Here is an 11,364-nt window from a genome sequence, read left to right on the forward strand (position 1 = left end):
CCACAGTAGCTGGCTAGAGCCAGGAAGTGTAACAATACCAAGTGCAATAAGTGTGTAGTTTGAGGTGCAGAAGATATACAAAAGCTTGACAGCTGCCTCATTTTTGATGTTTCTTTACTGAGAGTGGGTAAGACAATATCAGACCATTCAGGAGTACCAGTGGAGGTAAGCCGCACTAAAATGTTATTTGATGTACCATGGAAAGATGGAGAGGTGAAAAGAATGATATCAACCCAAATACAAAATTCATTTTCTTCCTATATTTCCTGCTGACGAGAGAGATTTGTAAGAAGTGGTGCAAACCAGTTTGGCCCACTTGGCATGAGTGATCTCAATCTGTTAAATTCTTTGTTGGACCCGGCCTCGGGGCGTGGTCCTGGCCCCCTTTTCAGGCCGGCCTGGGGACCCCTTCACCCTTCGGGGTCCCCCCTGGATTGTACACATCTACCCGCACCAGCCAACGTGACCCGGCCCTCCCCGGCCGCGGCCCCAGCGAAACCCCGACGTCAAGGCACCAAGATCCGGCCAGGGGGCACCACGTGGCCAATCCCCCGATCCCGGAGGAGGGGAGTTTCGATGGGACCCCCAACCGTCCCCCAACGCCTGGGTGCGATCGCTCTCCGGCCTCCCTGGGCACTGGCGCCTCTCCTGCTGGGCATCTGGCCTCTCCCTGCCGGCCTCTCCGCCCCCCCCCAGACGCAAGGGTCCGGACATCAAAGGGTTCCAGACCTATATCTGGGGCGAACCTGCACCAGGACAGTAGTTGTATCCTGGAGTCGAGAGCCCTGCTGATCGGATCGCGGCTGACCCTACGGAAAAGACTCTTGCCTGGAACTGTACATCGAGCCCTGCTGACTGCGTCGCAGCTCCACCTCGCTGAGAATAAGATCCTCACGGAAACCTCGGGGCCCTGCTGACACCATCGCGGCCCAACCTCGCTGAACTACCATCGGAGCCCTGCTGACCTCGTCGCGGCTCGACCTAGTGACTTACCACCGGAGCCCTGCTGACCTCGTTGCGGCTCGACCTAGTGGAACTACCATCGGAGCCCTGCTGACGTCGTCGCGGCTCGAGCTAGCTGAACTGACCCTCCGAGCCCTGCTGACTCCGTCGCGGGCTGACCTCTTCGAGCCGCCCTTGTGTCCGGCACCCGACACTCCGACTCCCGGAGTCCCTCCCAGCTTGAGGCTTAATACCTGGGCGCAGGGTACCCCCGTACCAGGCTGATACTGAGACTGTCCCGCTACCCCTTCCCCACAAAGACGTTGAGACTCTTTTTGGATCCCTCGATCCACCTGTACATACTGCCAAAGAAACCTACGATAATCACCGATAAAGATATATGAAAACTGATACCAGTGTCAAGTCCTGTGTGGTGGGGTTACTGGGCTAGTACGATTATAGGGGAAGGACCTCCCCTAGGAGGCTTCTCAGCGGCGCTCGGCTACTTCCTTGCAGTAAGGAGGCCCACTGGGTGGTCCCGCCGACTCCCCAGAGGTCCGCCTTCCAACATACTTTTATAAACTAGATTAAAAAACAATTGGGGTGCATGTTTTTTCTGGAGACCAGCTGAGACCTGTTTAACATCTGAGGATGTGTTCAATGATTAGAACTCCATTGTCAGCAATGGCAGGAGGCGTCATTCTGAGCTATAAGCCATATAACTGATGGTCTCGACACCCAGATCAGAGCCCTTGGGACAGTCACAATTATAAGAATGTGCTTCTAGAAGCAAAATGAGGACAATTAAAATAAATAATAAAAAACCTACAACCCAATTTCTCACAATGGTGATCAGCGGTGAGGATAAGATTTATGTTTGTGCAGTTCAATACAGTGACTTTGTGTACACTACCATCACATATCTAAGTCCTATTCAAGTTTTAAATTCATCCTGATTGGCCTTTTGCTATTTAATTTCATTTGTACTCTACCTGATGGTGTGTTCCTGTGGCCACACCTGCAAGGATAGAGTTTGAGCTTGCCAACCCGGAGAGCTACACCATGGTTGAGCTCAAGGACTTTGGCCAGGAGAGGAGGAAGCCCACCAATAGGAGCCACAGAAAAGAGGAGGTTCAAAAGACCAAGTGCATGGGCAGAGGCCCACCAGTCATCAACTGAGGACCAGGGAAGAGAGGATGATGAGGAGGGTTCAGAGCAGGAGGATCTTGAAATACACCCTATTTGAAGAGGGGGTAAACTACTCCCATGATTGGAAATACCTCCCTGTGTAGGGACCAGTGTGTCATTCAGGGGCCTGCATGATGAAGAGTTGGAGGACAGGAGAGAGGAATGGAAGCTCAAGTTAGAGGTGGCCAAATTGAAACTGGAGAAGAAGGTTGAGGCTGATTGAGTCTTGGAGGAGAGGAGATTAGCAATGGAAGAAAGGATAGTAGCCCATGAACTAAGTCTCAGAGAGCTAGACATCAGAGCTAAGCAGGTAGCTTCAAGCAGTAATGGTGGCATAATACCTACAGTGCCCTCTGGGGACAAGAGGTCCAACTTTGAGACGATATTGACAAGTAATTTGAGACCAATGAGATTTACTTACAGATGTACCACAAGACCCTGAGGAGGACTGGGTGGCTAGTCTGTGGAGGCATATCCCTATTGAAGGTAAGGACACCCTGCTGGCCTGAGAGAAAGGAGACAGGAGGAAGTATTCTCCCAGGAAGGAAGCCCTTGTCAGAAAGTATGGTCTTACCCCGGAGAAGTTTAGACAGAAGTTCAGGGACATTCAGGAGCTGGCTCTAAAGACCTAGATGAATTTTGAGGAATCCTTTTCCAAGGCACCGGATGGTTTGGTGAAGGGCAGTGAAGTAAATGATTATCAGGGTGTGTACAATATGATTCCAAAAGAGCACATCTTCAGTCTTTGTTTTCACGATCCCCACCAACACCACGTTGATTGTATGCTCACTGACTCTAGGGAGCTTGCTAAGGAGGCAGACCACTGGGTCAGCAATGGGGTCCACAAGAAGGTATATGGAGGTGATCACCCCAAGGGTGGACACAGTTTCCACTAGAAGCAGGAGAGGGGAGATAAACAGAAAAACAGGGAGTTCTCTAAAGGCCCACAAAAACTAGTTCTAACGGTCAGGACTCCCAATCCACACCTGAACAGCAGAAGAAGAAATGGCTCTCTGTCAAAGTCATCAGGGAAGGCACCACCAAGAGCATTGAGTGTCAACAGGAAGGGTACTTCATGGGGGGTGCCAAGTGTACCAAGTGGGCACAGCCACCCTCTTGTGGGCAGTCATTGAGATTGTCTAGTGTAGTGCTTAGGGTGGAGATTGTCCCAAATAACAGGAGGGACAGCAGAGATGTAACCCTAGTATCCCTGGGTGATAGAGAGTTGGTGCAGGGAACCCACATACCTAGTAATACAGGCAGTGGGTCAGCATCAATGGGCAAAGTTTGGAGGCTCTGAGAGATACTGAAGTCAGCAAGACAACTGTCAGATATAACCTGGTGATCTCAGAGCAGATAGTTCCTAATGCACTCTATCAAGTTGTTTTAGCTGACAACCATTAGAGTCACTACCCAGCTGCTCTGGTTCCCTATGAGTAGGGGAGTTTACGGTTCCTTGAAGATATCTGTGAGTCCATTCATACCTATGGATTATCTGCTTGGCAATGACCTGGAGCACACAATCTGGAAGGAGGTGGAGCTCAGGTCCCACTTGCAGATGTTAGGGTTATGTGAGTGGATGTGCCCGACCACACGGTCCATGGCCACCCGAGAGTTTAGGCAAGAGAACCTGGACCCTGGATGAATGGTCCTGGTGCCTGCCATAAGAGGAAGTCTAAGGTGTGTGGAAATCCTGCTCCTGACACCCCCATGGTCCGGGAGGAGGCTGAACCTTAGAGGGATGCCCTGAAGGTTAAAGGGGAGGGTGATGCAGCCCTTGGAAAAGTACCTCAGCTGGCCAACTGGCAGCAGGAAGGGGGCCGCACCAGGGACATGTTCTACAGGGTGCATTTGGAGTGCCCTACTGTTGTGGGCCGATGGCAGCAGGCCAAGGCCCAGGCTGATGACGACACCTCTAATGATCACATAATTTACTGGTAGAATGGTCTCCTGTATAGCGAGCCTAAGGCTTCTGAGCCTGGGGCAACATGTGCATTGGTGGCCCCCCAGTGCTTCAGGGCCTTCCTACTGGTGTTGGCTCATTTTGTACCCTGGGCAGGTCATTTGGGGTAAGACAAGACCTTTGGCAGGTCTGTCACCCACATTTGTGGCTTCAAATTTCAAAGGCCTCAGATACGGTCAAGTGGCACATCAGGAAAAAAGTGCAGGGCCCCCTTGCAACCATTTCCTTTTGGCACCCCCTTTGAAAGTCCGGGCATTGCCATTGTTGGGCCGCTGGACCCCAAGACAGCCATGGGGAACAGGTTCATCCTGGTCTTGGTGGACCATGTTACCCAGTACCTACAGGCTATCCCACTGAGTTAAGTGACTTCACCTTCAGTGGTCAGGACACTGATGAGTATTTTTACCCATGTGGTGTTTCCCAAGGAGGTGGTGTCAGATTGTGCAACTAACTTCATGGCTACGTAGACCCTCAAAACAATGGATTTGTTGAGAGGTTCAGCAAAACCGCTGACTTCTCCCAAGAATTCATTGTGAAGACAGACACCTCCGATGATAGACTAAGGGCTCAGTGATGATGCTGCAGAGCTTAAAACTGAAGTAACCGTAAATACAACATGCTGCCTTTGAATGGGCAATAACTATGACAACCTTTATGCAGTGACAGAAAGCAGCTGCCAAGCAAAATCATTGCTCTGTCAGAGGGCTTTTTACGCACCTCAATGATGAAGCCCAAAAAAGCATAAACCAGTCTTGGAATGATTTTGTACTCACTGGATGTTTTTTTATTACAAAAAGAAGTGAAGAGGCAAGATGGCGGCCACGCGCGCGGCAGAGTAAGCTGCCCGGTATCCCTTGAGTGACTCTCCCCCCCCCCGCTACCTTGGTCTAGACTGTGTTTTTTTCCCATCGGGCATGATCTGGAGGCTCTGGTTGCAAGGCTACGAGTTCTGGGCGCCCTCACGACGCGCAAACTTTTGACCCCTTTTCTCCTGGATTCGGTCTGCCTGCATAGCGTGTCCGATGCCTCCAAAGACGACGAGAGGCGCAGAGAGCTGCGGACCGCCCATAGGAGCAAATTCAGCGAGCTCCGTGAAGACTTTCGATGGTGGGACTGGAACTAGAACTGGAGGCCGGAGCGCAACCGGTGGTGTGTCTCCTGACGCTGGGGAGCCGACTCAGAAGGTGGGCACCCCCACCCCCACCCACTGTAGGCAAACGGTGCTGACACTATTCAAGGCACAGTCAGCAAAAACTAAGCAGGCCAGCGAGATGGTGGCTGACGATGGGACTGCTGCCAAAACTTCCTTGACTGTGAATCTCTCACTGCATCAGGGAGCAACAGCCCAAGTCACCTCTCCTAATTCTGTCTATGGAACAGAGGTGAGTGTTGAGGGCATTGGAGGCGCTCAGAGTGGGGAAAGCCCTGATATGAATGTGGGACCACATGCAGGAGTGGGTACAATATCAGTGACCCCCCAAAAAACCTCTAAGTTAGTTGAATGCCTGCAAAATTACCATTGAGAAAAGGAGGCTGTGACAGATCTTGAGGTGGTGGATCTAGGGGGAGAGTTAAAACAGGGGGCAGGAATCCCTTGTTGGAAGATAAAGATGGAGGCTGGGATACCTCAGGACCCATAAAGGAGGTGGCATCCGGGGACAAGTTTTTTTCGATGTCGGACACTTCTAAGTCCTCTGGAGGTGAGAGCTTGGGGAGGGACTGGTCCAAAGAATTTAGTCATGGCGATGAGTGACACAAACAGTTTACATGTGGATGGGGTAATTCTACAGATGCTCCATTAATGGTTCGTAAGCTGAAAGAGCATGACAAGATCCCTGTTACAGAGACTAAGGAGCCTGTCGGGTCATTAGTATGGGATTATTAATTTTCCCCCAATTTAGGAGAAAGTAGGAATGAGGCTACTGGAGGTATAGCCACCGGGACTACGATGTTAGAAAATGCAGAAGAAATTTCGCTCTCTATTATCTATCAAAGTATCATGGCCCATCGGCAGGAGACTCGTACAGAGAGCTCAAGGACCCAAGGCACCTGTCAGAAGTTACAGACCTCTACATGCAGAGTTGCGAAGTCCTGCTCGGAGTTCGCAGTAAGGATTGGGGAGGAAGATGCCCAGATTTCAACACCGGAGGATTAACTCGTTGCTCAAAGAACCCGCACAGATTCCCTCAAAGCACAAAAAGACAACACTATCTGGAAGCTAATTGACTTGGAAAATCATGCAAGAAGGAATAACCTGCAAATCCTGGGTGTGAAGGGAAAGGAAGTCCGGAACTTCATGATCAAACTCTTTAAAGTAGCATTCCCAGAACTCCTGCATTGGGACTGGAAGGTGGAGATACAGAGGACCCATAGATTCCCCTTAAATCAACATAAAAGATCGGGACAGACTACAGCTCAACCCAGAGCCATTTTGATAAGCTTGAATAATTTTCTTGCCCCAAGAGGCGATTTATGATTTAGCCAGACAAGATTGGAAGAGAGCAGGAAAGGGAGTTTAATTTTTTTGTACGGCCTGATTTATGTCATTTGACAGTGGAGAAAATATGGCATATGCGGCACTTGATCCCATTGTTTCAGGCAAAGGGAGCACAGGTTTTTTTACTCAACCCAGCCAAAATTAAGGTTATTTGCAAGGTCCAGACTCGGTTTTTCACCTCCGAAATTGTAGCTAAAGAATTTTTTCAGCCAATCTAGAACAGACTGGAAATGTAAATATAATTCTGGGCTAGCATATGAAATAGGATTGACTGGTTGGTTTGTTTGACATGTATTTCAGAGGGTTAAGTATTTTTTCTTCTCTCTTTTCAGTCTTTTCTTGGGGGGGTGCACCGGGGGGTGTGGGGCCTGCCAGCTTTTCATCACTTGGTACTTTTGCCTTATATAGCGGGGAGATAGGGACGGGTGGGACAGTGGGTGTGGGGTAGAGGGTGGGAGAGGGAAGAGATGGGAGGGTGGGGGCTGGGGAAGGAGTGGGGGGACAAAAAATAATGTTTTTAAAAGTATTTTGGAAAAAAGAGGAACATCACATAATGATTGAGTATGGGGTGAGGATGGAAAGTTTAGAGGAATGCTACTGTATGGTGGCTAAGAATGTTCAAATGGAGAGGGAACTAGAGAGAATCTGGAGGGACAGTCCCTGTTTTTGGGAATGGGTAAATTAAATATATGCACTATTAATGTCGGGGCCCTGAATGATAGGGTCAAATGAGCAAGGGTGGCTGCGGCCCTGAGATTGCAAGGGCCTGATATTGTTTGTCAGCAGGAGACACATCCCTTGGGGGAAGCGGGATAGTTTATTAATCAGTGGTTATACTTTGGTTACATGCTCTACCCAAACGTCCAATATAAAGGGGGTGGCTATTCATGTTAGAAATAGTTTGGGTCCTGCTATTCAGGTTGCGGAAGATAAGTGGGGCAGATGGGCGATAGCGTTATTACCAATGGGATTGACAATTTGTACCATTCATGGATCGAACCAGGATGACCCAAATTTTTTAAAGATCTTGAAGTTGAGCTGGGATCCTGGCCAGAACCATTGGTTATCTGTGGGGATCTGAACATCCATCTGGTTGCACGCTGGGACTTCAGATCAAAATATAATGGAAGGAAGCCACTAGTATATAAAGCCCTGGCTGCACTGAAAACAAGTTATGATTTAGTGGATGTGTGGGTTGAGAAGTGCTTCTCAGATCCAGGCTATACATATTTTTCATATCCCCACAGTAAATATGTCAGACTAGATTATTTTTTTTGTATCGTCGTCCATGGGTAATGATGTAAGAATTAAGAAGTTACCTAAAGTATTATCTGATCATAACCCGTTAATTTTGGAGTATGCAATACAGTCGGGTGTAGGAGTACAGCCCAAGTGGACATTTGTTGGGTGCCGATTCCGATCCGTGAAAAAAAATTGCGTACGAATCGTACAAGTACCTTACAAACTGCGAAGTACGATTCGTACGTGAAAAATACATACGAATTGCGTCGGGAAAATGGTCCGAGAGGGAGCCGTAAATTTTTACGTCCGAATAGCGTCGGGAAAACTGTCCGATAGGGAGCCGGACATTTTTACATGCAAATCGTAAAACACAAGTCCGAGCGCGCAAGTACGATCCGTACCGCCCGTCCGAATACACAACCGCATGTAAAAGGCCCTGTACGGAGCGAACGCTGTAGCCTACATGTACACGGGTAAACTTGTACCCGGATACGAGTCGTACAGCCACCCTCACCCTGCACATGTCAGCACCGTACCCCGTATGTCAGCACCGTACCCCCCCTCCGCACCGTACCCCAACACCGTACCACAGCCCCGCACCTGTACGGGCCGCACCCCAGGCCCGTCTCCCAGTCCCGCACCTGTATGCCCCGTACCCCAGGCCCGTACCCCAGCCCCCCACCTGTATGTAACGCACCCCAGGCCCGTCTCCCAGCCCCGTACCTGTACGCACCGTACCCCAACACCGTACCCCAGCCCCGTACCTGTACGCACCATACCCCAACATTGTAGCCCAGCCCCGTACCTGTACGCACCGTACCCCAACATCGTAGCCCAGCCCTGTACCTCTGCGCACCGTACGCCAACACCGTAGCCCAGCCCCGTACCTGTACACACCGTACCCCAACACCCTAGCACAGCCCGCACCTGTACGCGCCGCACCCCAACACCGTAGCACAGCCTGCACCTGTATGCACCGTACCCCAACACCGTAGCACAGCCCCGTACCTGTACGCACTGTACCCCAACACCCTAGCTCAGCCCGCACCTGTACGCGCCGCACCCCAACACCGTAGCACAGCCCGCACCTGTACGCACCATACCCAAACACCGTAGCACAGCCCGCACCTGTACGTGCCGCACCCCAACACCGTAGCACAGCCCGCACCTGTACGCGCCGCACCCCAACACCGTAGCACAGCCCCGCACCTGTACGCACCATACCCCAACACCGTAGCACAGCCCGCACCTGTATGCGCCGCACCCCAACACCGTAGCACAGCCCCGCAGCTGTACGCACCATACCCCAACACCGTACCCCAGCACCCTCACCCAGCATCGTGTATGTACGGACCGTACCTACGCGAAAAAGACTCGTACTGAACCAGGACACTGTAAAACAGCACAAGGAGGGTCAATTCGACTCGCACAACACCACAAAACACGTCAACATGACAAAATACATCTCTATGACTGACCTGGCACATCCAACCAGGCAAACAGAGGACCAAATCACAACCACCTCTAATAACACACCCACCACAAATTCAAACACAGCCACACCCACAAATGGACCAATAAAAAGGGCCCACACACACAACCCATGAGCCATTGCAACAGACCCACTGCTCACAGACACCACATACAAACAACTGCAAATTACTCACACCTTAACTACACCTTAACTTACACACCTTCACACAACCTCCTTCACAAACACCCCCTCTTCACCTTCACACACACACCATCACATTCACACCCACACACCCACAACCATCCACACCCACACCCCACACCATGCCCACAGACAAGAATCCAAAGTTCACAACGGCGGAGTTGGAGCTCCTTGTCAACGAAGTCATCAGAGTTGAGCCACAGCTGTTTGGAACATTGGCCAGACAGACCAGCATAGCCCAAAAAACCAGCCTGTGGCAGAGGATCGTCGATAAGGTGAATGCTGTTGCGCCCATCCGAAATACCAGGCATGAATGCCAAGCCAGGTGGTACGATCTACGCAGGGCAGTCAAGAGGAAAATGAACGAGGAATACGCCCAGAGTAACATCACTGGAGGTGGGCTGCCCCGCAGACCCATACATTACCATCCCTGGGAGGAGAAGGAGATGGCCACGCTTCCGCCGGTGGGAGTACACGGAGTCGAAGGAGTCGCAAAGCCTGGTGAGTACACAAACATCTCACGTAACATGGGGGGAATGGCATCCACACCACAAATACACCAAATGCACGCAACTACCCCCAAGCCCTCACCGCACACAACCACACCCAAAAACCACGCTCATGCCACTAACGTCTCCATGCCCCATTCACAAATAAAGGCAATGCCATGTCCCAGGCCACACCAACCACAAACCCAAGACTGGATGTCCGGGATGCTGGGAGGGTGGGGCTCACAAAACACGTTGTGCAACTCAGAACCAGACACCAATGCCCACAGCCCATATGGCCTAGGTACATACCCATGAACCATGCCCAATGCACAGGGACTGGCAAAGTACTGACAAGGTAGCTGACACTTGGCCCTGCTGTAGGCAGCACAAGGCCCTCCTGTGACCACTGTACACTCAAACAACAACTCCACTAGCTCACATACCCACCACCGGAACTCACACACACTGTCATGCCAGCATGCACCATGAGGGGACAGACACATCACCTGGGAGACCCAATGAGAAATCACACTACAGCCAACAGCAGGCCCGGTCACAGCCCCCCTCACACAAGCACACACCCCCGGGGCAGGCAACGGAATTACCCACTCTCACAATGGACATGTGACACAACAAGACCAATCCATAGCCAAATAAGCATCCCTGCCAAAAATCTACTGGCAAACACTCAGGAGCACATACCAATCTGTCCCCCGCAACATACCCATTCCCAAGTGTACATTGAGAGGAATGCTAGGCACATCCAACCACCTGGAGGAACTGTGACTACTTGAATATGTATGAAACATGGATGTGGCATGAAACAACATTAACATTGTCTCTCTCTCACACACAGGGCAACGTCATCGACCTCCCCCCAACAATGGGGGGGAACAATCACAGTCCCAGGCTCAGCTTGAAGAGGATCCCACCGGCAGCGACGACTCCCACCACTCCGTGGATGACCCCGACCAACCTGGCCCCTCTGGTGCCCAAACCCCTGCAGCACCTGCATCAGGTACATCTGTGCCAACCACCACCCCCATTCCTGCCACATCCCAGGAGATACCCAGGAGCCCTGCTTGCACTGAACAACACAGCCGGTCTGACCAGGAGGGACAAGGTTCTCCGGGCACCCAGGAGGAGGCAGACGACCACGCTAATGCCATCCCTCAGGGGTCCCGTAGACCTGATGTGCCCACAACGGCAGGCCAGGCTCGTGTGGGCAGGGATGGTGGGAGTGGAGGCAGGCAGAGGCGAGAACCTGACCAGCCAGCTGAGGGAACCGGTATGGCATACATGCGCCACATCCTGGACACATACCGGCGTGACACCAGGGGCATCAGCCAGGTTGTTTCGAGCCTCA

The sequence above is a fragment of the Triturus cristatus genome, chromosome 7 (assembly GCF_964204655.1).
Source record: "Triturus cristatus chromosome 7, aTriCri1.1, whole genome shotgun sequence".
In the NCBI taxonomy this organism is placed as follows: Eukaryota; Metazoa; Chordata; class Amphibia; order Caudata; family Salamandridae; genus Triturus; species Triturus cristatus.